Source organism: Triticum urartu, chromosome 3A, assembly GCF_056163025.1.
Source record: "Triticum urartu cultivar PI428250 chromosome 3A, HENAU_Tu73, whole genome shotgun sequence".
Lineage (NCBI taxonomy): Eukaryota > Viridiplantae > Streptophyta > Magnoliopsida > Poales > Poaceae > Triticum > Triticum urartu.
The window spans coordinates 457,038,939-457,066,459 of NC_141875.1; the positions used below are offsets into that span (position 1 = coordinate 457,038,939).

Sequence of the window (27,521 nt, forward strand, 5' to 3'; positions counted from 1 at the left end):
GAAGTAGGAGTCCTACTTCATACTTTCCTTTTCCTCCTATCATTTTCCTTTCTCCCCAAGTGTCTGGACCTATAGGGGCGCACCAGCCCCTTGTGGGCAGGTGTGTTCCCTTACTTGGCCCATTAAGCCCATATCTTTGCCGGGGTTTGCCCGGATCCCCTTCCGGTGACCCGATATCACGCGGAACACTTTCGGTGTCCAAATATAGCGTTCCAATATATGAATCTTTACCTCTCGACCATTTCGAGACTCCTCGTCATGTCCGTGATCTCATCCAGGACTCCGAACAAACTTTGGTACACCAAATCACATAACTCATAATACAAATCGTCATCGAAAGTTAAGCGTGCGGACCCTACGGGTTCGAGAACTATGTTGACATGACCGAGACACGTCTCCGGTTAATAGCCAATAGCGGAACCTGGATGCTCATATTGGCTCCTACATATTCTACGAAGATCTTTATCGGTCAAACCGAATAACAACATACGTTGTTCCCTTTGTCATCGGTATGTTACTTGCCCGAGATTCGATCGTCGGTATCATCATACCTAGTTCAATCTCATTACCGACAAGTCTGTTTACTCATTCCGTAATGCATCATCCTGCAACTAACTCATTAGTCACATTGCTTGCAAGGCTTATAGTGATGAGCATTACCGAGAGGGCGCAGAGATACCTCTACGATACACAGAGTGACAAATCCTAACTCGATCTATGCCATCTCAACAAACACCATCAGAGACACCTGTAGAGCATCTTTATAATCACCCAGTTACATTGTGACATTTGATAGCACACAAGGTGTTCCTCCGGTATTCGGGAGTTGCATAATCTCATAGTCAGAGGAACATGTATAAGTCATGATGAAAGCAATAGAAATAAAAATAAACGATCATTTATGCTAAGCCAACTGATGGGTCATGTCCATCACATCATTCTCTAATGATGTGATCCCGTTCATCAAATGACAACACATGTCTATGGTTAGGAAACTTAACCATCTTTGATTAACGAGCTAGTCAAGTAGAGGCATACTAGGGACACTCTGTTTGTCTATGTATTCACACATGTACTAAGTTTCCGGTTAATACAATTCTAGCATGAATAATAAACATTTATCATGATATAAGGATGTCGGCGTTCTGGCAACGGGGGTCCCCAGACTTGCCTGCCTGTGGCCCACGACGTGGCTGAGCTAGCAGGCCCGTACGGTCCGTCTTCATCGACGAGGTATTCAAGACCCTCGCGACGGGCCAGGCCTCATGAGGCGGATGATGCAAGACCTCCTCAGGAGCAGCCTCGCTAGGCAGGATCACGAGGGGCGGAGAGATCAAGGGCAAGGCAAACCTCGTGAGGTCCTCGTGACGTGAGCCATGACGATCGAGACCAGGCGGGCGCCAGTGCACGCAGTGTCCTTGCTTCCTCTTTGGTGCCAAGGGGGCAAGCGCATGCGTGGAGTACCGAGGCATTAAGGAAAGATTTCCATATTGATGCAACGAGACGAAGACGAGAAGGACGGCACGACGGAGGTCACCATGGAGCCCAAGATGGCGTCACCACCAGAGCCTTTTGCAGGCGAAGACTACCTTTGTCAGGATAAGCTGTACTAGTGTCCCCTTTCAAATTGGCCGTTGTTGGCTCCCTTCCCGCTCAATATTTGGGGAGAGGACCAGGGCCTATATATGTATAACTAGCCACCACAGTAGAAAGGGGGCACAAAAAGAGGAGAGGGAGAACTCATTCAGAGGCATCTCACGCACACAAGTTCACCAAGCACAAGAACACCTCAACCTCAGGAGGTTGTTCTTCCCCTTGTACTGTTCATCATCAGCCCAAGAGGCAATCCACCACCACCACACTGGAGTAGGGTATTACACCACAACAGTGGCCCGAACCAGTATAAATCTTGTGTCTTTGTGTTGCAAGTTCGTCGAGTTCGTCCGCGAGATCTTAGAGAGCTAGGGCGTGGATCGATAGGGAGAAAACCTTCACGCGCACCCCAGTGTTCAAACCTCAAGGGTTTTGCCGGAACCCGTGATCCGACATTTGGCGCACCAGGTAGGGGTGTGCCGAAGCTTCCTTCCATCGCTCCGCGCCTCGTTGCCCCGTCGTCTCCATGGCGGACGCACGCCGTGCTCATGTTGAGCGCCGAGCTACCCTTGCCGCCCGCGTCACTCAGACGGCTCCCATCGGTGGGCCACCTCGTCGTTCCCCGTTGCCTGCCACCAACGTTGCCATTGGCTCAGCGGGGAACGAGTAGCAAACATCCTCGCTGCACCCCTCGGTGCGGTGGGACGGCCGCACCGCCACTCCATCACTGACCCCGGCCGGTTCTTCTTCCCATACATGTCACCCTCCCATGGATGCACGAGCCGCGCTCCTCATAGCACACGAGCTCCTGCGCTACCGACTGGTCGACGACCTCTATGAGGACTGGCTCGACCGCATAGCCGAGCTTGTCTGCACCGCAGGGGGCTCCCGTGCGCCGTCCCTCTCTCCGCTTCGCCCTCCGCCAGCTACTAGCAATGTAGCTCATGGAGCACCTCCACCACCTCTGCCCCAAGATGGCGCCCTAGAGCCAAGGCGGGCGGCTCCACGACGCGACCCACCGCGTCCCGCGCCCGCGCGTGAAGATAGAAGCTGTCAAGAAGTCCCTCGACCGCAAAAAACGCTCCACCGCTCCTGGCGCCATCGCGCCAGGACCGGCTGCGGCGGCAAGACCGCGCGCCACCTATAGCGGCAAGGCGCGGACCCCATCAAGACCAAGCTCCACCCCCAAGGCAGGCCCCGGTGACCACAGCCGGCTGACGCGCTTTCACCCCCGAGCTGCATAGCGTCGCCTGGCTGGGCAAGTTCAAGCCGGATCTGCCTCCTCGCTACGACGGCACCCCCGACCCCGTGGAGTTCTTGCAGATCTATGAGCTGAGCATCGAAGTGGCCAATGGCGACGAGAAAGTTATGGCGAACTGGTTTCTCATGGCTCTCAAGGATGGCGCCCGCTCCTGGCTCCTGAACCTGCCACCGGGCTCGATCTCCTCCTGGGACGAGATGCGCAACCGCTTCGTCGCCAACTTCCAGGGCACTCGCGACCGCTCGCCAACTGCGGGTGACCTGCGCCGCGTCAGGCAGCAACCGGGAGAGACCCTCCAGAAGTACATCCAGCGCTTCAACAACGTCCGCCTCAAGATCCCCAAGGTGACGGACGAGGCCATCATCTCTGCGTTCTCTGATGGCGTCCGCGACGTCAATATGAAGGAAGAGCTAGCTATCCACGAGGAGTTGTGCACGTCCCTGGAGTTGTTCAACCTGGCGACCAAATGCGCAAGAGCCGAGGAAGGGCGCCTCTCCCACCTCGAGCTCCCAGCCGCAGACCCGGAGGAGAAGAAAGCCAAGGCCAAGGACGTGAAGCGCAAGGGAGTAGCCGTGCTCGCAGCAGAACCAGACACCAAGCGTGGCAGAGACCAACCAGAGTCATCCAAGAGCAGTCGTCCGTTCTGCGCCTTCCACAACCTGAATACCCACAACACCAGCGACTGACAAGAGCTCAGAGCCATTCATGAAGGACGCTTCGGTCGACGCCCCGAGCGCGAGGACCGGGGCTACGGCCGAGGAGGAGGACATGGTGGCGGACGCTGGGACGACCGTGGCCCGCGCCAGGAGTGGCGCGACCGGCCTCGTGAGGACCGCTGGCAGGATCAGCCTCGCGAGTGCGCCTGGAGGGATCAGCCTCGTGAGGATCGTCCTCAAGGCAACGACGGACTCCCTCCGCTGCTGCCGCCGCCAAGAAGGAATGGCAAACACAATCAAGACGAGGGGGCTAGGGGCTTCCAGGAACCGCGTGCCATCGCCTGCATCTTGGGCGGAGCCCAGGGCCCAGCCTCGCAGCGCATCTTCAAACAGTTTGCTCGTGAAGTGAATGTAGTCTTCCCCAAGCTCGAAGCCTCACGCCCGCTCAGATGGTCCCAGTGCCCCATCACATTCAACTCGACAGATCAGCTCAAGTGCGCAGCTACCGCTGGCGCCCTCCCAATGCTTTGCTCCCCAGTCATCACCAACGTGCAAGTTACCAAGACCCTCATCAACGGCGGCGCAGGGCTCAACGTCCTATCCGTCGACACGTTCGACAACCTACAAGTGCCATATGACCAGCTTCAGCCTACCAAGCCTTTCTCAGGAGTGACCGACGGTTCCACCACACCGATAGGGCAGTAGCGCCTCCCTGTCACCTTCGGGGAACGCAAGAACTACCACACCGAGCTCATCGACTTCGATGTCGCGCACATCCGTCTGTCGTACAATGCCATCCTCGGGTATCCAGCCCTGGCCAAGTTCATGGTGGTGACCCATCACGGCTACAATGTCCTCAAGATGCCGGGAAGCGGCGGGAGCATCACGGTCCCATGTGAATAAAGAGATGCAGTGTGCTCTCTCGAGCGTGCCTTCCAAGCTGCAGCAATCAACAACCCTGACAGCAAGGGCGAGGGACCTCTTGAGGTCATTCCCAAGAAGAAGAAGCAGCAGCGCCGTGCAGGACCTTAGGAGGGTGGCATCACAGTCAGAGCCTCGTCAGGATCAACGCCCGCTCCCGGGGCGCCTCCCTCCATCGCATAGGAAGGCGCGCCCGGCGCCCTTCTCGGGCAGGGCACGGGGGCTTTCTTCTGGATGGCCTTAGACCTTGCCCACATCATGAGGGAGGCGCTTGGGCACCACTTGGAGGCGTGGTTCACGACACGTTTCCCTCAGGAGGGCACAGGGCAAGGATCGCCCACCGTTCAGGAGTTCATCAGCAAGACCACCCATGAATTGCAAGACGCAAGGGCCATGCGCGGCGACCGCCGCTCACGAGGCGCAGCTTCCCATCTAGGCGAGGATGCCGGGCTGCGCGTCTGCATCGATGTTCTAGGGCTCAACAGGGCCGCTTCTCAGGAGCTTTTCTGGCCTTCGCGCGTGGGACGCTGCGAGGGCCCACCGCACAGCTACATTCGCATGCCCTTCGGCCTACCAAGCATCTCGTCCGCCTACCAGCGCAACTTGCGGCGCATCCTAGCGGCTCAGGAGGCCAGGCACCACGCCGTCCTGATGGATATGGAGATGGTCCTCAAGGGACCACCTGAGCCCCCAGAGCCTCTTGAGGCTTAGGGCCCCGGTGGCTCATGAGGAGCAACCCCTTCGTTGCGCACCTTCAGCTGCCCCAACTCTCCTTCGTCAACATAACGAGTGACATTTTCCAAGTTCATTTAGCTGGCAGCGCCCCTCGGGCTGCATCATTCCCAGGCCGCGTGGGTCCGTCCCTGTGGCATGTATCCCTTTTTATGTCTTTAGCTTACCTTGTTGGGAGCGCCCCTCGGGCTGCATCATCCCCAAGCCGCTTGGGCCTGACCCAGTGGCACATATCTCCCATGCACTTACTTAAGCCTGCTACTCTCATGTTTAATCTACCTATGATTACTACCTGATCAATCGTCGCCTCCCACGGGGCCTCCTCACGTCGGCACGGCACTGGTGCACGGGTCCGTCCCTACCATATCGAAAAACCTGAGCAGTCAAGCTCTGGCTCGCGGCACGCCCGCGCACGTCACCTCACCGGGCCCTCAGTGCCTTCACCCCCTCGCGGAGCAACCAGCGGCAGGCTGGTAACCATAACGGCAGATCGTGTTCTTCCTTGTGTTGGCTCGCAGGAATCTCATGAGGATAACACCAGGCGGCACAGTGAGCTCCCACCTCTTCCAAGTAATCCGCTTGCACGTTAAAAGGGGGGCTCCTGAGCATCGCGACTCAGGAGCTCGTACTGGCTCTCCAGCCCTCACCCCCTGGCCTTGACCACGGCACGCGACCTGGCATACCAGCGGCGGCTGAGCTCGCTCGAGGGCCGGGACCTGAGGACGTAGAGCACAAAGGAGAGCATAGGAAAGGGGAAGGCTCGTATGGGCCTAACCTAGCTACACTGTGGATGTTCGCGCATAGGTCTGGCGCATCACGAAGAATCGACCCCGGACCGCCAAGATAAGTCACGAGTTTAGATCAACTAATCGTTGGAACCTAGGGGACACGCTCGCCGCAGCCCTGTTGCGGCAACATCGCCTCCCTTTCTTATCTTGCCACGACTGATTGAGCGCTAAAGGGGACCCCCTAAGCATCGCGCCTCAGGAGCTCTTACTGGACCTCGGGCCGCTCACCTCCTGGCCTTGACCACGGCACGCGACCTGGCATACCAGCGACGGCTGAAGCTTGCCTGGGGACCGGGACCTGTCAGCGTAGAGCAACAAGCTGTCGCGAGATTGGAAAGGGAAGACCGAGCCTAAATAGGACTTGCACTCACAAGGCTATCATAATTATGATAATATCTACAAAAGACATTGCAAACTCTTTACACGCCCCCATGGGGTACTTCTTGATTCCTCGCAGGGAACAAAAGATCAGAACCTAGGAGGATCCTATCTACACACCCCCACGGCCGACGCCATCATCAACAGTGGGCCGTGGGAGGCCGGCGCCAACCCCATCCAGATCAACGACGGCGGCGGCTGGACTTTGCGGCCCTACTCCGGGCGCGGCGAGAGCTTGGGGGCACGTAGCTGTCGTCGCTCGTCTCCGGAGTCTCGTAGAGCTTGGGAGAACCGCTGGACTCCAAAGAGTCGCTGCTGTTGGAGCAGCCGCAAGCGGGGCATGCCTCATCCTGGCGCTCCCCTTCGGGGCAACACTCCAAGCAGCGACCCTCCGCGTCGAAGACCTTGAAGAACAGCGTGGAGGCGCTGTCCTACTCGAAGTGGATTGCGAGGGCGCCCTCCGCACGGCAAACCTACGCGACCTCACCCCAGCCACGGGTCATGAAGATCTGGCCGGTGGAGACTACTTCAACCTCTGCCCCGGTCGCCGGAGCGTCGCAGTCGGCATGCTGCAACCAGAGTTCGAGAGGCCCCCTCGGAGGCATCACATCAGAGAAGAAGCGCGGGAAGCAGATCCAGGAGCTTGGGGGCATCGCCGCCCACAGCAAGTGCTCGCGTGAGGAGCCCGCGGCGTGGACTCCAGGAGCGACGGCATTCGTCGCTGCAGTGCGTCGACCTTGGCCGCGATGTGCGCGCCGACGCTCGTTGCTCCTTCCTCCCGAGCCCCTGGCTTGGGCGTGCAAGGGCAGTGGATACCCAGGAGGAGGCCGCTCACACCAAGGCCTCGTCACCACCTGCATCGCCACAACGTCGCGACGGTCGACCGACCTCTTCTTCAGCGGGAGCAGCGCCGGCATGTCGAGGGGAATCTTTCCCTTCTCGTCAGCTGAGAACCTTCGGATCGGCGCCATTGAAGTTGCTACTAGCAGTAGAACGGGGGAAGAAGAAGCAAGTGGAATGGGAAGAAGTGGGGGATGGGGGCTCCGCCCCCTTCCTCATTTATAGCAGGAGAAGGCCAACCAGCGCCCCCCGATCACATGTAATGATGATTTTCCTTGCATGTCACAGGGACTTGTCAAGTTGGGCAATTGCCGAGGCAGCATGGGGAAGCGGAGACGCCCACGTCCAATCAACCGCCATGCATCAACCGAGGCCGCAGGCTTTTGGGGCCCGCGGGGCTTCGTGCTTGACCTTTGGCTTCGCCTCGAAGCCAAGCCCGAGCACGCCTTGGGCCTGGGGGCTACTGTCGGCATTCTAGGAATGGGGGTCCCCAGACTTGCCTGCCTGCGGCCCATGGCGTGGCTGAGCTAGCAGGCCCGTACGGTCCGTCTTCATTGACAAGGTATTCAAGACCCTCGCAAGGGGCCAAGCCTCGCGAAGCAGACGACGCAAGACCTCCTCAGGAGCGGCCTCGCCAGGTAGGCTCATGAGGGGCGGAGAGATCAAGGCAAGGCAAACCTCACGAGGTCCTTGTGACGTGAGCCATGACAATCGAGACCAGGCGGGCGCCAGTGCGTGCAGTGTCCTTGCTTTCTGTTTGGTGACAAGGGGGCAAGCGCAGGCATGGAGTATCGAGGCATCAAGGAAAGGTTTCCATATCGATGCAACGAGACCAAGACTAGCAGGACGGCAAGACAGAGGTCACCATGGAGCCCAAGACGGCGTCACCACCGGAGCCTTTTTCAGGCAAAGACTACTTTTGTCAGGATCGCTCATTATGTGTTGTGTGATACTAGATCAGAGGAAACGGCCGAACACCTATTCTTCAATTATGCATTCAGCAAAACATGTTGGGCTGAGCTTGGGATGGAGCTTAGTGGGCAAGGCAACAGGCTCCAGCTGATGCACTCAGGTAAAGGGAGATGGACTCAACCAATGTACATGTAGCTTTTCATAACATCAGCCTGGATCATATGGGAGGAAAGGAATAGGAAGATTTTCAAGAGAGCCCCGCCCACCATTCAATCCTGGAGAGAAAGATTCATAAAGGACTTTACACTACTGGTGCATAGGGTTAAGCCCTCCCTCGTGACATTCGTTGAGAACTTTTCCAACTCTATAACATAGAATAACTGTTGCTTTCTCTCTGTGGTTGTCCAAATGGATGTGCTCCCACACATGTATGTGGGTGGTATGTGCAGGAGAAAACTGTCGGATTTCGGGTTCCGCGGACCCTTGAGAGGTTCGAACTCTGGTGTGCATGCGAAGAACTCGTCCTCCCCAGTCTGCCTACTTGCTAATCTCATAGCCTAGCCCGACGAACTGAATGGAAAAGAGACACAACAGTTTACCCAAGTTCAGGCCACCTTGCGTTGTAAAAACCCACTCCTGCTTTGTGGTGGATTGGCCTCGAGGGGCCGAGGATGAACTAGTACAGTGGGAGAACAACCTCGGGAGGAGGAGTGTTCTTGTGCTCAATGAGCTAGTCGGTGTGAGGATGATCTGAATGATCTGTCCCCCTCTATGGGGGTGGCTAAGTCCTATTTATAGTGGCCTTGGTCCTCGTCCAAATGAAGGCGGGAAGGGATCCCACAATGGCCAAATTCGAAGGGAGAAAACTAGTACATGCTATCCTGACAAAAGTAGTCTTCGCCTGTAAAAGCCTCTGGTCGTGGCGCTGTGGTGGGCTCGGCGATGACCTCCGTCCTGTCGTCTTGGTGGTCTTCCTCTTGTTGCACTGGAATGGAAACCTTTGCCTGATTACTCAGAACTCCACGCCTGCGCTTGCCTCCTTAGCACCAAAGAGGAAACTGGTACACTGCGCCCGCTGGTGCCCGCCTAGCCTTGGTCGTCATGGCTTGCATCATCCGAACCTCGCTAGGTGAGCCTTGCATAGAAATCTCCGCTCCTCGGGAGCCAGCCTGGAGAGACTGCTCCTCGTGGAGGTCTTGATGTCGTCCGCCTCGCGAGGCTTGGTGATACGTCTCCAACATATCTATAAATTTTGATTGTTCCATGCTATTATATTATCTGTTTTGGATGTTAATGGGCTTTATTTTACACTTTTATACTATTTTTGGGACTAACCTATTAACCGGAGGCCCAACCCAAATTGTTGTTTTTTTGCCTATTTCAATGTTTCGTAGAAAAGGAATATAAAACAGAGTCCAAACGGAATGAAACCTTCGGGAACGTGATTTTTGGAACAAATGTGATCCAGAGGACTTGGAGTGGTCGTCAAGCAATCAACGAGGCGGCCATGAGGCAGGGGGCGCGCCTACCCCCCAGGGCGCGCCCTCCCCCTCGTGGGCCCCTCGTAGCTCCACCGACCTACTTCTTCCTCCTATATATGTTTACAGACCCCGCAAACATCCAGGAGCACCACGAAACCCTATTTGCACCGCCGCAACCTTCTATACCCAAGAGATCCCATCTTGGGGCCTTTTCCGGAGCTCTGCCGGAGGGGGCATTGATCACGGAGGGCCTCTACATCAACTCCATGGCCCCTCCGATGATGTGTGAGTAGTTTACCTCAGACCTACGGGTCCATGGTTATTAACTAGATGGCTTCTTCTCTCTCTTTGGATCTCAATAGAAAGTTCTCCTCGATTCTCTTGGAGATCTATTAGATGTAACTCTTCTTTTTGCGGTGTGTTTGTCGAGATCCGATGAATTGTGGGTTTATGATCCAGATTATCTATGAACAATATTTGAATCTTCTCTGAATTCTTTTATGTATGATTGGTTTATATTTGCAAGTCTCTTCGAATTATCAGTTTGGTTTGTCCTACTAGATTGATCTTTCTTGCAATGGGAGAAGTGCTTAGCTTTGGGTTCAATCTTGCGGTGCTCGATCCTAGTGATAGAAAGGGAAACGACGCGTATTGTATTGTTGCCATCGAGGATAAAAAGATGGGGTTTATATCATATTGCATGAGTTTATCCCTCTATAACATGTCATCTTGCTTAAGGCGTTACTCTGTTCTTATGAACTTAATACTCTAGATGCATGCTGTATAGCGGTCGATGTGTGGAGTAATAGTAGTAGATGTAGGCAGGAGTCGGTCTACTTGTCACGGACATGATGCCTATATACATGATCATGCCTAGATATTCTCATAATTATTCGCTTTTCTATCAATTGCTCGACAGTAATTTTTTCACCCACCGTAATACCTATGCTATCTTGAGAGAAGCCACTAGTGAAACCTATGGCCCCCGGGTCTATTTTCAATCATACAAGTTTCAAATCTATTTTATTTTGCAATCTTTATTTTAATCTATATCATAAAAATACCAAAAATACTTATCTTATTATTATCATCTCTATCATATCTCACTCTTGCAAGTGGCCGTCAAGGTTATCACGTTGGTTGCGAGGTTCTTATTTGTTTGTGTAGGTACGAGGTGACTCGCGCGTGGTCTCCTACTGGATTGATACCTCGGTTCTCAAAAACTAAGGGAAATACTTACACTGCTTTACTGCACCACCCTTTCCTCTTCAAGGGAAAACCAACGCAGTGCTCAAGAGGTAGCAAGAAGGATTTATGGCGCCGTTGCCAAGGAGATCTACGCCAAGTCAAGACATACCAAGTACCCATCACAACTGATCTTATCCTTCGCATTACATTATTTTCCATTTGCCTCTCGTCTTCCTCTCCCCCACTTCACCCTTGCCGTTTTATTCGCCCTCTTTTCCGTTCGCCTCTTTTTCGCTTGCCTCTTGTTGCTTGTTGCCCTTATGGCTTTATCAAAATGTGTTGATCCTCACCTTAGAAGGTTGGAAGATATCGAAAACAACGTTAGAAGTTTTATGTCCTTGCAGTTTGAGCATAATAATTTCTTTAGAAACAAGCTTAAAGAACAGAAAGGTTTTATTGGTTTCATGAATAAAGAGCTCGATGATATGTCTAAGTAATTTTATGGTTTGAAATCTCAGTTTGCTCATCTTGAAAAATTAATTGCCCAAATTTATGATAAGCAGGCCACTTTAGTTAATAAGATGGCCGCTAAACCAAAAGAGTTAGATAATAAAGATGAAGATTTAAAAGTTAATGATGTGTCCCCTATCAAATCTTTGTTTTGCAATATGTATCTTGATAATGATGGGACTGGAGATGAGTCAACTTTAGTTAGAAGGTGTCCCAAAAATTCATAGTTTTTAGATCTCGATGCAAAAATTGGTAAAAGTGGGATTGAAGAGGTCAAAACTTTAGATAGCAATGAACCCACTATATTGAATTTCAAGGAATTTAATTATGATAATTGCTCTTTGATAGATTGTATTTCCTTGTTGCAGTCTGTGCTAAATTCTCCTCATGCTTATAGTCAAAATAAAGCTTTTACTAAACATATCGTTGATGCTTTGATGCAATCTTATGATGAAAACCTTGAGTTGGAAGTTTCTATCCCAAGAAAACTTTATGATGAATGGGAACCTACAATTAAAACTAAAATTAAAGATCATGAATGCTATGCTTTGTGTGATCTGGGTGCTAGTGTTTCCACGATTCCAGAAACTTTGTGTGATTTGCTAGGTTTCCGTGAATTTGATGATTGTTCTCTAAATTTGCACCTTGCGGATTACACCATTAAGAAACCTATGGGAAAGATTAATGATGTTGTTATTGTTGCCAATAGGAATTATGTCCCCGTAGATTTCATTGTTCTTGATATAGATTGCAATCCTTCATGTCCTATTATTCTTCGTAGACATTTACTTAGAACGATTGGTGCAATTATTGATATGTAGGAAGGGAATATTAGATTCAAATTTCTGTTAAGGAAGTGCATGGAACACTTTCCTAGAAAGAAAATTAAATTGCCTTATGAATCTATTATGAGAGCCACTTATGGATTGCATACCAAAGATGACAATACCTAGATCTATCCTTGCTTTTATGCCTAGCTAAGGGCGTTAAACGATAGCACTTGTTGGGAGGCAACCCAATTTTATTTTTATTCCTTAATTTTTTCTCCTGTTTAGTAATAAATAATTTATCTAGCCTCTGTTTTGTTTGTGTTTTTTATTTTTAATTAGTGTTTGTGCCAATTAGAACCGTTGGGAAGACTTGGGGAAAATCTTTTTGATCCTGCTGTAAAAAACAGAAACTTTAGTACTCGCGAGAATTGATGCCATTTTTTATTGGAGAGAGATATTTAGTTAATTCTTTTTGCAGATGATTAATAGATAAATTCGTCACGTCCAGCAATTTATTTTAGAATTTTTGGGGTTCAGAAGTGGTCGAAACCTACAGATTACTACAGACTGTTCTGTTTTTGACAGATTCTGTTTTTCGTGTGTGGTTTGCTTATTTTGATGAATCTATGGCTAGTAATAGAGTTTATGAACCATAGAAAAGTTGGAATACAGTAGGTTTAACACCAATATAAATCAAGAATGAGTTAATTACAGTACCTTGAAGTGGTGGTTTGTTTTCTTTTACTAATGAAGCTCGCGAAGATTTTCTTTTAAGTTTTGTGTTGTGAAGTTTTCAAGTTTTGGGTAAGGATTAGATGGATTATGGAACAAGGAGTGGCAAGAGCCTAAGGGCATCTCCAGCCGCGCCCCCAGGAAGGCCTCCCCAGGCGTTTTTTTGCGCCGGTGCCGAAAAAACGGCCCAGTCGCGCCCCCAGGAGCCCGATTTTCGCCGGCCTGGACCGAAAACAGCGCCGGCGGACTCAAGCCGAACCCGGCGCGCTGGGGGGCGCCTGGGGGCGCCGGGGCGAACTGTTTTGGCGCGAAAAAGCCGCGGGCCAGCCGCATCAGGGACACGGCGGCTCGTCTTCCCCCAACTGCCTCGGTTCCCACAGGGAATCAATGGCAAGGCTGCCGCCGGTCAGCCTTGCCGTTGATTCCTCACGGGCGGCGCGTCACGGGACGGCGCGCCGACGCCTCCCCTCCCTCGCACGCGTACACACGGGCGCGGAGCGGCTATAAAAGCTGGCGGTCTCTCGCGTGTGCCCACACCAGACTCGCCCCTCGCTGCCGCCCAACCCCTCTCTCTCCATCTCCGTCTTCCTCTCCCGAGCACCACCGGCAGCCCCTCTCTCTCCCTCTCTACCACCGCCGAGCCCGTCGCCATGGTAGAGCGCTTCCCCGGAGACGAGGCGGCGGCGAACGACTTCGGCCGCAGTTCGCTCCGCGAACAGGAGTCCTGGCTCCTGTTCCAGGCGAACATCCCGGCGCCGCCGGACATGCGCGCCGGGCCGACGGGGTGGCGGCTCAGCGACGGGGGAGTGCCCGTTCCCCCGTTACCCGACGCCGTGGCGAAGCCCAGGTACTTCACCGAGGAGGTCGAAGTCGCGCGCGCCTCCCTGACCAATGACGAGCGCTCCCTCCCCCAGTACACCGCCGGCAATCACGCGGCTTGGGCGGCGTACTTCCAGCGCCGCCAGCAGCAGCGCCTGGCCTCCACCAACGATGCGCCGGTGGTCGGCGGCGCGAAGAACAGCGAGGGGCGCCGCCTGTGGTGGGGCGTCCCCGGCCGCACGCTGGATGGCGTGCTGACGTACCTCGACGGCGGCAACAACCCGCCGTTGACCTATCTTGCGATAGGGGCCGCCCCGTTGCAACACCGACACGCATGGGCGCCAAGGAGGTTCGCCTCCTCCTCGTCTTCCTCCTCTCGCTCATCTTCCCACTCCTCCGGTTCTCCGGCGCTTCTCGGCGTCAAGGCCGAGCCCGCGGCGGAGACGCCAATTGGTCGGCGCACTCGCAGCATCAGCATCGTCATCAACGAGGGCGGCCGACGCGTCTCCTCCTTGTCGGCTCCTCCGCCCTTCGTCAAGCCAAAGACGGAGCCGGTGCTAGCGCCGGTGAAGGCGGAGTTCGACGATGACGACGCGGCCCTAGAATGGGCGCGCCAGGACTCCATTGTGATGGAGAAGGCGCGCCGGGAGAAGGAGAAGGAGCGCCAATGCGCCGCCCTGCGCCGCTTCGAGGAGCGCCAACGCGGCCGCGATGAAGACGGGGTCGTCGTCTTATGCGACAGCGACGACGACAACGCGCCGCCGCCAGTCCGCCATGGCGACGCCGGGCAGGGGTCCAGCAGGGGCGCCCGCATCAAGGAGGAGAAGGCCGACGACGACGATGGCGGCGACGGCGGCGAGGACTTCAGCCCCTTTCTTTTTTAGATTAGGTTAATGTAATGAAAATGCGCGAATTTCACCGAAATTTGCCATGTTTGGCCGAAATTTAACTAGTTTTTATCATAACTTCGCCGAACGGTCCTTCTTTTTTTATTTTAATACGCGCCTGGGGGCGGCCCTGGGGGCCGACGGCTGGGGACTGACTCGCCCCCAGGGCCATTTTTTGCGCCGGCTCACCCCCAGGCGGCGCTTTTAGACGCCCCCTGGGGGGCCAACGGCTGGAGATGCCCTAAGCTTGGGGATGCCCAAGGCACCCCAAGGTAAAATCCAAGGACACCAAAAAGCCTAAGCTTGGGGATGCCCCGGAAGGCATCCCCTCTTTCGTCTTCGTCTATCAGTAACTTTACTTGGAGCTATATATTTACTCGCCACATGATATGTGTTTTGCTTGCAGCGTCTTGTATGATATTAGTCTTTTCTTTCTATTTTACCACAATCATCCTTGTCGTACACACCTTTCGGGAGAGATACACATGAATTGGAATTTATTAGAATATTCTATGTGCTTCACTTATATCTTTTGAGGTATATAGTTTTTGCTTTAGTGCTTCGCTTATATCGTTTAGAGCACGGCGGTGGTTTTACTTTATAGAAATAATTGATCTCGCATGCTTCACTTATATCATTTTGAGAGTCCTTTAGAACAGCATGGTAATTCACTTTGGTTATAAATTTTAAATGCTAAGAGAAGTTGGATGCTTGATAGGTGGTTTTGAGATATAAAGGTGGTAATATTAGAAGTGTGCTAGTTGAGTAATTGTAAAATTGATGAATATTTGTGTTGAAGTTGGCAAGTCCCGTAGCATGCACGTATGGTGAACGTTATGTGACAAATTTGAAGCATGTTGTGTTCTTTGATTGCTTTCCTTATGAGTGGCGGTCGGGAACGAGCGATTGTATTTTCCTACCAATCTATCCCCCTAGAGCATGCACGTAGTGCTCAAGAGGAAGCACTTGGCCCCTCACTAGGGTCTTGAGTTGTTGATGCTGAAGCTGGGTCGTACCACGCTTCCTTGGCAACTGCTCTAGGCTGACAAAAATGTTGGTGCTCGGTGCGGAGCCTTCATTGCCTTTTGAGTGAGTCCTGGATTAGGGGGTCTCTGGACAGCCGGACTATATCCTTTGGCCGGACTGTTGGACTATGAACATACAAGATTGAAGACTTCGTCCCGTGTCCGGATGGGACTCTGCTTGGCATGGAAGGCAAGCTAGGCAATACGAATATGTATATCTCCTCCTTTGTAACCGATCTTGTGTAACCCTAGCTCCCTCCGGTGTCTATATAAAGCAAAGGGTTTTAGTCCGTAGGATAACATACAACAATCATACCATAGGATAGCTTCTAGGGTTTAGCCTCTACGATCTCGTGGTAGATCAACTCTTGTAATACTCATATCATCAATAACAATCAAGCAAGACGTAGGGTATTACCTCCATCAAGAGGGCCCGAACCTGGGTAAACATCGTGTCCCCTGCCTCCTGTTACCATCGATCCTAGACGCACAGCTCGGGACCCCCTACCCGAGATTCGTCAGTTTTGACACCGACATTGGTGCTTTCATTGAGAGTTCCGCTGTGTGATCGGCAAAAGGATCGATGGCTCATCTTCAGGTCAACTGCGATGCCGGCATCTTCATCGCCGGCTCAACTGGTCACCTTGGCTCGACCGAGGACTGTGCTCCATCTCCGATCGTCATGTTCGGACAAGGGCCTTCATCAACATCAACTCCGATCTCTATCAAGATCATGGAGGAATCATCCATGGAGCTCGAGGGCTCAACGTCAACATTGCCCTCGAGCGACCGTGTTGTTTTTCCGAACAGCAAACTTGTATCCGCTGCCACCACCTCTTAGAGCATCGCTTTGACAATTCCTTTGACGGAGTTGTGAGGAATTGAGTCTACAACAACCATGTAAAATTTCATCGAGTTCCTATGTAGGAATCTCCGGCAATCTACGATATACCAGAGACCTGTCAAATCTGGACGGGAATCTGGACGAGTTTAGGGCGTGGTCTGCAGCACCTAGCTCGGACGTCTTTTAGAAGATCCAACCGTTGATCGGCTGCGGAATTCCTATATCTAACACCTCTCAAAATTTCAGCTCCATCCGACCGTCCAAACTCCGGGAACCTTTCGATTAGTGCATCACTTTTCGAGTCTGTTTTCTGCGTGAATACGGATCCGACCCGAATTCATGTTTCTTTATGAACGTGATATGGGACAACCTTCTTAAAAAAATTTTCTCCTAGGGTATTGTATGTTGTTTTTAAACACGTGCCCATAAAATTTTAAGTCTCTTCTGAGGTAATCTTCACTATCATGCTGGTGTCAAACCAGTCCGGCAATACTCCTCCACGGCTACCGATCTGCGCTAGACACGTCGTCGCCTTTTGAGCCGAGCTCAACTTGTTTGGATCATCATCTCGGCAAGCGAACAAGAGTTCCGAATCACCAAGGATAAATCATCACCAACATCGCCGCCCCACGGAATACACGGAGCGGGAACACAGGCATCGCCGCATGGTCACTTCATCAAACCGGCATTCACCGCGTCACAAGTTACGACCTGGGTCGGCATGGCCGCACTGTTGCTTCTTCGAGTCAATATCCATCACGCCGAACTACTTCAACACCTCGGCTGACATGGCAGCTACAACAACTCCTCACCGGCCTGCTCCGTCACCTCGGCTAGACCGGGGACTTGGCTATTTCTTCATCAACATACTCCGGTGACTTCGGCGTCACCAGCCGACCAGCTTCGTCACGTTAGCTGGACCGAGGGCTTCGCCTCGGCAAGCCAACCTTTGCCAGCATCACCAGGCCATCGCTTTATCGCCCATGGGTGTGCGGATCGATTCCCGATTTTGGGAGTCGCTTTTCTTCGGGATGCTACAACAAATAAACTAGGTGCTATTAATCCTAACAATTTTTGCTTGTTGGGTTTATTTTTCTTAAGGAATTATTACTCCAGTTTGTTCCATCATCTGTACACAGGTCTATCAAATGGCGGCCACATTAAAAACGGTCGCGTGGTGGTTCGGTCAGTTTCCGTACATAGTTCGGCGAACGCCGCATCCGGAGCCCGGACCGCCCTGCAAATTCAGGCTTTGTCACGCCTTCACTACGTCACGCTGACGCCCTGCATGGACATTGGCTTCGGCGCCATGCCACATTTATTTAAATAAATTATTTTTGCGTAAAGCAATTATGCAAGTATTATATATATATATATATTATTTCCTGGACCGCACTGTTTTATTGTGCAGGTAATCGATTTTGACTGTGTTAGGTGGTCACTACTCCGGAGTGCCGAACTCCATGCTCGGATACCTCGAACCTTGTCGGATCTGTCACAGATCAATGGGCGTCTTCGTCCCACCACAAGCCCGAATCACGTCATCAACACCGAGCACATTAACCAGCTAAGTTGCTTCCATGCTCAAAAACTTTCAGTTTTAAATTTTGTTCAGTTTGACCAAGCATTATACTTTTCGGCACAAAGTTGTTTGTGACAAAGTTCCTTGTCAAAACTTTGTTTGTGACGTGCATATTCAAATACCTCGTTTATTTGGGGGCTCCCTTGATGGAGCTTTTCCTCTTGCATATGATTATACTTGTACAGCTTCGTTCCTTGTTCGTGTATTACGCCACAATATGCACCATATTGACCTAAGCGATTTGCAAGCTGGGTTGCCTGGCTCCTGTGTTTACCCCTACATTCCCAATTGTTTGGCTAGGGAGTAAAGGGAGCACCTCTGTGATTGTCACGACCGGGTCATCCGAGCTCTGGCCTCAGACTGGGTGAAGCCGAAAGCTAGCGCTCTTAGTGTTTTCAATCATGGTCGGCACACAACGGAACTCATGAGTACAAAAAATTTATATCACAAGTCTCATAGTAACAATGAGCACCGAAGAAAGGTATCGGTGGGGGTACTATTTTCTTCGAAGATGCTTCTTACATTTCGTCAGTAATATAGCATAAGTTCCCTGAGCGCGCTTTGTCTGTTACAGCCTTATGGCCTGATTGCCTGGTTATTGGAAACACCGTCGATATTCTCGACAGCTGAAGTACATAACACTCTTTGGCCCTTGACCGAAGAGGGAGAAGCCGACGGTCGGTTAAGACGCGTATAAAGTTTGGGTGAACACAGATATGATATAAGTACTTTGGTACATACATTCATCATACATAAAATTCTTTTACCCAAGTCACTTGGGGGCTCTTAAATTTATATGAGCCGTTTTATAATAAGTGTTCTTCTTCTTAGTCGTTCCAAAGTTTTATTATTATTATTATTATTAATAATAATAATAATAATAATAATAATAATAATAATAATAACTCCTTTTTTCGACACGAGTGTGTGGTCACTAGCCGGGGAGCCTAATTTCTCTCTCAAAGCCGCTAGAGTTTAGTTTGCTAAGCTGGCCTAACGAGAAGTACTCCGCCTTCGGGATAGGAGGTTGAAGGCATAGGCTGACCTACTTGAGGTCTTGAGATAAGATGTGTCATGATAAAGCACGACATAAGCACTTTTTTCTAAAGTCCAATTTTCAGATTGGCACCGAACACTTGATCTTATTCGGACGTCAGGTTTTCACTGACATTTTTGGTTTTCCAAGCCTATGGCACTTTTAAACTATTTGTGTGTTTTCAGCATTAGTCTCGTAGTGCAACGCCGGACACCTTTAGAGATTCGGAAAAAACACTCTCAGATATTGCCATATATGCATCGGTTTTGAATTGTGTCTTCGGTCAATAGTTGGGTCGCCCGGCTCTTGTGCTTGCCTCCTACGTTCCGCTTTGTTCGGCTAGGTGTGCAAAGGGCGAACCACTGTGATTGTGCTTCCAGCTCGCATGGTTAAGTACCTCAGTGGAGAAAGCCGAAAACTGACTGTCACAATAGGTGTAAACTGGTCAGCGATCCGATGACTATGTTAAATTACGCGCCGTTCGTAACATTGGCCGAAGTGTTTACGACTTGACCTTGACTGTCGCTGAACACTACCGGGGGCTAGTAACTGGCCTCCCAAACTAAATCCTCAATATTTTGCTCTTACATTAGAGCTGAGGTTTCATGATCATGCTTAGCATAACAACCCAAAGAAAGGAACCGATAGGGGGACTATTTTCTTTGGAAGACATTTCTTATGTTAAACAATAATATAACATATCTCTCTGCATACCTTTGTTTATAAAACCATATGGCCAGATTGCCTTATTTGTCGTAAATCTTTGCCCTCATAAAGGCTTTATAAAGTAGGACAACCACTCCTCGGCTACTGGACAAGGAGGTGGAAGCCAATGGTCGGTCAACAAAGTTTTATACAATGCAGGTCTGAACATTAATGACGTGAAGTACTTGGATACATAGAGTCATTACACATAATTTGTGATTTTACTATGGATATCGATCCTTAATTGGGCCACCCGTGCCCGCATTAAGGCTCGGGGGCTACTGGGCTTCGAGCTTATTATTTACAAATATTAAAGGGGCACATCGATCCCCTGATCTGGTGGTGCCACCCGACCAGTGTCTTGGGGGCTACTGCATTGCCTGTCCAATGCAGAAAATTTTAAGTGCAATACAGTCTCTGAGGAGATTTTGATCCTCAGGTTGGTTGGCCGCACCCAACCTGAGTCTCGAGGACTGAGCACGCCGCTTTTTGTGTCGCAAAGTATTCTGCCGAGCTAGGACTTGATCCTCAGGCCGATTTTTGCAAATCAACATGAGTCTCAGCGGCTACTGGGATCAGCGGTCTTACATCATCCTTCATGTGCATCTCGGGTTTTAAACCGACACACACCTTGAGGGCTACTGGCTATATATGTTCGCAGAGAATAAATTGCACCAATAAAAAATATTGACAAAAAATCGGCCCACAGTCGGGGTGGTGCACCACCTCGGAAGCAGTCCAGCATAAAGCTCGGGCGCTAGTGGCTGGCTCCATAGAGGGCATTTCCGGCATTAAGCTCGACTAAACTCCTTCAACTTTTTTGAACCAAGGTGATATGACACCTCGGATATAGTCCGGCGTTGGAGCTCGGATACAGTCCGGCGTTGGAGCTTGGACATAGTCCGGCGTTGGAGCTCGGATACATTCCGGCGTTGGAGCTCGGATACATTCCGGCATTGGAGCTCGGAAAGCGGTCTGACATTGGTGCTCGGCTGCAAAAGATACCTCGAATGCAGTCCAGCGTTAGAGCTCGGACGCAAGAAGACACTGCCTCCCGGGAACAACTTCAAACCCGAGGTGTGGCATAAAAATAACAAGGCATTGGTAAAGGCCGGAAACTTAAAGGGGCTCCTCGGATGCTCGACGTGTAAACTCGTCGAATGCATTTTAGCGATCCTCAAGATCGAAGATGAGGAGAAGAACGCGAGCTTGAGCGCTAGAGCTCAAGTGTGCGGGAATGGGTAAGCGAGGAAGAAGAAGGTGTGGGTGAAAAAAAGTAAATCCTTGTCCCTTTATAAGGGCGGAAGGGGAGATGTGTCTCCCTACTTGCCTGGCAAAACCGCTTATTCCCCAGGCGCCGCAATTGATGGCGCGGCTGGGTTACCCACGCCCGTATTGATGAGAAGCCCACGAAAAGGGGAACACGATCTCTGCTTTGACAAGACGTGTCAAGAAAACCGCCTCGCGATATGTGCGGAGCTGGTTGGGGAAAACGTACGAATAATGACCGGGACATGGCATGATGTCATGCTGTCAGAACATGTCAGCATATTAGATTTGTGGAAATATTATTCTCTCTACGGTGGTATGTGGAATTTATTTTGCAGGGCCGGACACTATCCTTGCATTCAAAACTCTTCCATTGTGTATTCGGAGGAGGAACCCGCCTTGCAATACCAAAGACAATACAGCGCGCCGGACTCATCGGCATTGAAGCCTGGTTCAGGGGCTACTGAGGGAGTCCTGGATTAGGGGGTCTCCAGATAGCTGGACTATATCCTTTGGCCGGACTGTTGGACTATGAAGATACAATATTGAAGACTTCGTCCCGTGTCCGGATGGGACTCTGCTTGGCGTGGAAGGCAAGCTAGGCAATACGGATATGTATATCTCCTCCTTTGTAACCGACCTTGTGTAACCCTAGCTCCCTCCAGTGTCTATATAAACCGGATGGTTTTAGTCCGTAGGACAACATACAACAATCATACCATAGGCTAGCTTCTAGGTTTAGCCTCTACGATCTCGTGGTAGATCAACTCTTGTAATACTCATATCATCAAGAACAATCAAGCAGGACGTAGGGTATTACCTCCATCAAGAGGGCCCGAACCTGGGTAAACATCGTGTCCCCTGCCTGACCATCGATCCTACACGCACAGTTTGGGACCCCCGACCCGAGATCCGCCGGTTTTGACACCGACACGTTTCCTTCGTATTGTTCCAAATCCCTTTCTTCCTCCACTCCAAGTGCCTCCAGATCTGCCCAATCTCTTCCCTCGGCCTGCGACCAATAGCCTCCGACAAGGAGAAGTCCCCGTCCGCGGCTGCGTGCCCTCCTTCTTGGTTCGAGCTGGCCCTGAGCGTGTCTACCATTGCCGGAGAGAAGCACCTCGCCAGTGTGCTTCCGCCGACGGCGGGGGACGGTAATGAGGGGGGAGAGACAGTGCTCCGGGTTGGCTCCGCCAAGCCGGAAGTTTTGGGTGACACCTTTTACCCCTTCTTCTAGTACAACATCCTTGCTGGGTTGGTTCCCCCTTTCTCCACTTTCTTCTACGCCATCCTCCGCCATTACGGGCTCCACGCCATCCATCTTCATCCCAACTCTATCCTCCTCCTATCGATCTTCGCCTTTTACTGCGAGGCGTTCGTGGGGGTGATGCCCTCTGTTGTGCTGTTCTGCCACTTCTTCTACCTTCGGATAAGCGGCGGCCAGTGCTCGGGGTGCGCCAGCTTCATCGCGGCCAATAGCAGCAATGCTATCTCTCGGGCCGGGAAGAAGGTGGAGGTCTTCCAGAACAAGTGGGTCTTCATGGACGCCAAACGCACCCACACCCGGCTAGAGCTGCCAACCGCGCCGCCAACGCCCCTAGAAGGGTGGGCTCACGAGAAGCTCACAGACCCCCGGGCAGAGCCGCTTCTAGAGAGGATGACGGCTGACCTAAAGGCGGAGGACCCGAAGACGGAGAAGCTGACAGGGGCCATGATCATCAAGAAGTTCCTGACGCAGTGCCTGGCTCCGCTCCAGGCGCACTCGCGCCCCCTGTGGAGGTTCAAGGGCGTGGAAGACGACCTCCGACTATGCCCGGACAACCTGCCCAACGAGGAGCTGAGAAAGGTCATGCGCACCTTGCTCGGGAAGGACCAGGGTTTCCCCACGGACTCCCATCTCCCGCTGTACCGCCGCTCGGATGGAGAGAAGGTGGCCACCGCCATGCCCACCTTCAACGAGCGTGGGCTTGTGCCGCTGAAGCCTCCCCAGCCCCCTGGCACCCTGGTGACGGCGCCCTCCGGCGAATCCGAGGAGGAGGAAAAGGCGGACTCATAGGCGGCCTTGGAGGAGATGGATGAGACCTCCCCCCCGGCAGAGTGAGCTTCTCTGGGCCTTCTCCAATGATGACACCGCCAGCGAGCACCCAATCAGGGAATCACCACTCCCCACTGGAGTCACCACGAGACCCCCAGAAGAGGCTGAGGCAGGGGATCCTGAAGAGGGACAGGTCGGTGCTGATTCCTCCGGGCAGCGGCCCCAGCTCGCCACCGCCCGCTACCACTACAGAGTCGGTCGCGCACTCGTCCACCCCTGAGAGTGCGACGACGCCCGTGCTTGGGAAGCTTGCGCTCCTGAGCAGGAAGAGGGAGTATGTCGCCAAGGATTAGTTAGTGTATCCCCTTGCCCTCGTTCTTTGATCTTCACGTGGTACTCAATGTTTCTGTCTTGATGCTAGGCTGACACTAGCGGCAAATAGGAAGAAGGAGGACACCAAAAGCCGCCGAGGCCCAGCGTCCTGTCGTGGTCGCAACGTCTTCGGTGCAGAAGGACAAAGCTGACTTCCTTGTCCCTGCGGCGAGGTCGCCCTCCCGAGGCTTTGGAGCCCAGCCTTAGGAGAAGGCGGCCCCTGCAGTCGAGGTGACTCCACAGGCGCTCGCCCTGAGCGCGCCTGCTGAGGATCCGAGGGCTCCGGAGCCCCCGGCCCTCTCTGCTGCTGCCACCTCGCCAGGCTTGACACTGGCGCCGCTTCCTCCCCCCATCATCTCGCCAGCGGGCCTTGATTCCTCTGCCATGTCCGGCGCCCTGAAGGAGGCCTTCTCCATGCTGGACCAGCTTCGGGACGATCTTCAGGGCCCCGATCAACGCAGGGCTTCGGGGAGCCTAGAGTTGGTCTTGGGGTGGCTTCGGGCCGACTCGTCCATTAGGGCAGCCTGGGCCCATGCTGTGATGGCCTCAGAGGAGGGCCAGAAGGTGGCCGTCCTGGCCGCAGCCGCCCGCGATGTGGCGTTGAAGGACACTGAGGCCGCCGGGGAGTGCTGTCGCGCGGCGGAGGCCGAGCTGAAAACCCTTCGCGATAAGCAGGCCACCCACGCCCGCCAGCTCGAGGAGAGGAGGAGAAACTAAAGACCTAGGAAGTTGCGGTCGCCGACCGTGACACCGAGCAGGAGCAAGTAGCCCGTGAGCAGGCTTTGAAGCGCGGCTGCATGGACAAGCTAAAGGAGGAGGTGGAGGCGGCCCAGGCGTCCGATGACAAAGCTCGGTTGGAGGCCAAGGAGAAGTGCCTCACTACTGCTGAGAAAATGGCCGTCGTAGAGCACGCTGCCTTCGACTCCCTCGAGCTGAGGTCCCGCAAGGTGCTGCAGGATATCTATGGGAGCGGGCACAAGGAGCCGTTGGTGACTCTAGAGGAAGGCCAGGCCGCACTGCTCCTTAAGCTCGTCACGATGCTCGAGGCCATCATCGTCGGAGTGGGCTCCATGGTGGAGGGGAGGCCCGTGCACTTTGCACCTCAACCATGATGCGTGTCTTCAGCCACCTTTATCTATGGGACACCAGCTTTGACCTCGGTGCCTTGCTTGAGCCCGTCGACTCTGAGTCCTATACCACCGCTGCCGAGGCCATGAAGGATCGGGTGGAGGCCCTACTGTGGAAGTTCCTCGCCATTGACTCCGCGGCCGCGGCTGACAGCAAGGGTGTTGCCGCCGACCCCATGTCCACGGCTGACAGCAAGGGCGGCGGCGAGGTCGTTGACGACGGAGCTTCCCACGCAGGCGATGGCGGCGTCCAAGGCTGAAGGAGAGGCTTGATGGCTCAATGGCGGTGCTCCCCTTTGTTCAAATCCGGCAACATGTATCGTGCCTCATGGAGGCATAAGAACTTGTCCTTGGTACCCTTAAGATACAATATGTTTATAATAACTTGCTAGGGTTCCATGATTTCCTTACCATTTCCTTCGGTGTTCTGCGTCGGCAGGGCCCGACCCCGCACATACCTCAGCCGCTGTTGGATCTTCTAGATTGCTAGGACGAGACCAAGGGGTGAGGGGCTACGTGACCAGTTAATCTCCTGAGTCACGGTGCTCAAGAGTCCCCCTTGACGTACAAACATCCCTCGGGAAGGAGATGCAAGAGTAGGTCTTAGCGTTCTGCATCCGCAGGGCCCAGCCCTGCGCATACCTCAGCCGCCGTTGGGTTGTCCGGATCACTAGGACGAAACCAAGGGGTGAGGGGCTACGTGACCAGTTAGGCTCCTGAGTCGCGATGCTCAGGAGTCTCACTTGATGTACGAACAGACCTCCATACCTTTCCTCGCTGAGGTCCCGCTTGGGACTGATACGTCTCCAACGTATCTATAATTTTCTATTGTTCCATGCTATTATATTATCTGTTTTGGATGTTTAATGAGATTTAATATGCTCTTTTATATTATTTTTGGGACTAACCTATTAACCGGAGGCCCAGTGCCAGCTTCTGTTTTTTTCCTATTTTAGAGTTTTGCGGAAAAGGAATACCAAACGGAATCCAAACATAATGAAACCTTCACGATGATCTTTCTTGGACCGAAAGCAAACCAGAAGACTCGGAGTTGAAGTCTGGAACTCCGTGAGGCGGCCATGAGGCAGGAGGGCGTGCCCAGGGGGTAGGCGCGCGCCCACCCTCGTGGGCCCCACGAAGCTCCCCTGGCGTACTTCTTTCGCCTATATATATACCCTTATACCCTAGAAACATCAGAGGGAGCCACGAAACCACTTTTCCCCCGCCGCAACCTTCCGTACCCGTGAGATCCCATCTTGGGGCCTTTTCCGACGATCTGCCGAATGGGGAACCGATCACGGAGGGCTTCTACATCAGCACCAAAGCCTCTCTGATGAAGCGTGAGTAGTTTACCACAGACCCTCGGGACCATAGTTATTAGCTAGATGGCTTCTTCTCTTTCTTTGATCTTCAATACAAAGTTCACCTTGATGTTCTTGGAGATCTATTCGATGTAATACTCTTTTGCGGTGTGTTTGTCGAGATCCGGTGAATTGTGGATTTATGAACATGATTGTCTATGAATATTATTTGGTTCTTCTCTGAATTCTTATATGCATGATTTGATATCTTTGCAAGTCTCTTCGAATTATCAGTTTAGTTTGGCCGACTAGATTGATGTTTCTTGAAATGGGAGAAGTGCTTAGCTTTGGGTTCAATCTTGCGGTGTCCTTTCCCAGTGATAGTAGGGGCAGCAAGGCACATATTGTATTGTTGCCATCGAGGATAAAAAGATGGGTTTTATATCATATTGCTTGAGTTTATCCCTCTACATCATGCCATCTTGCTTAATGCGTTACTCTGTCCTTATGAACTTAATACTCTAGATGCATGCTGGATAGCGGTTGATGTGTGGAGTAATAATACTAGATGCAGAATCGTTTCAGTCTACTTGACACGGACGTGATGCCTCTATTCATGATCATTGCCTTAGGTATCTTCATAACTATGCGCTTTTCTATCAATTGCTCGGTAGTAATTTGTTCACCCACCGTAATGCATGCTATCTTGAGAGAAGCAACTAGTGAAACCTATAGCCCTCGGGTCTCCTTCTTATTATATTGCATCTCTTTTATTTACATCGCATCTCGTTTACTATTTTGCAATCTTTACTTTCCAATCTATACAACAAAAATACCAAAAATATTTACTTTACTATCTTTATTAGATCTCGCTCTTGCGAGTGGCGGTGAAGGGATTGACAACCCCTTTGTCGCGTTGGTTGCAAGGTTCTTGATTGTTTGTGCAGGTACTAGGTGGCTTGTGCGTTGTCTCCTACTGGATTGATACCTTGGTTCTCAAAAACAGAGGGAAATATTTACGCTACTTTGCTGCATCACCCTTTCCTCTTCAAGGGAAAACCAACGCATTCTCAAGAGGTAGCAAGGAGGGGCGTGCAAAGACCAGATCCGAGGGACCTGGCAGGGTGGCGTACACTAGGCGTGGCCTGAGTGTAGCCCCTGTGCCCAGCCCCCTTGCGCGACTCTCTCGAAGGGAGAGCGCTGCGGCGAGGCTGAACACCGAGCCTGGCGGCTCCCTGAGGTTATTGCGGCCGCCATCAGTTGTTTATCACCAGCGCGAAGCATGGCGCTTCTGCTCTTGCATTGGCATAGCCGCTCCTCGACCGTATCGACTGCCAGCACGGAGCATGGTGCTTCCACTGGTGTGTGGGTGGGGGCTCCCTCTAAGTGGAGCCCCCGGGGCGTGTACAGCCCCGCCCTGACACGTGGCTTGCACGACAGGGCTAGAGGAGGTGTGTATGGGCACTCGTGAGCCAACGCGGGACTCACGAGGCCCTACCTCAAGGCGGGTTGCGCCTGAATTTGATTCGGAACACTTGTGAGAGCCCTGCGAGATGGTTAGGTGACCTGCGCCGAATGAATCTCCTGAGGTTATCGCATGAGAAGGCCAAAATACCAATGACCCCAGGAGGTGATGCGAACGCAGCCGGCCCGCCAGACAGAGCTCAGCCGTTGGGTTTGTCGACGCTGCAGGGACGGTCCCAAGCACAGACGCCGTGCCCAGTCTTCTCATGCGAATGTCCTGAAGAAAGACAACC

General features: G+C 52.4%; 1 pseudogene; it reads left to right on the forward strand.

Moving 5' to 3' along the window:
* Window positions 1-3,051: 3,051 nt before the first annotated feature.
* Window positions 3,052-5,142, forward strand: LOC147980063 (uncharacterized; annotated as a pseudogene).
* Window positions 5,143-27,521: the final 22,379 nt, after the last annotated feature.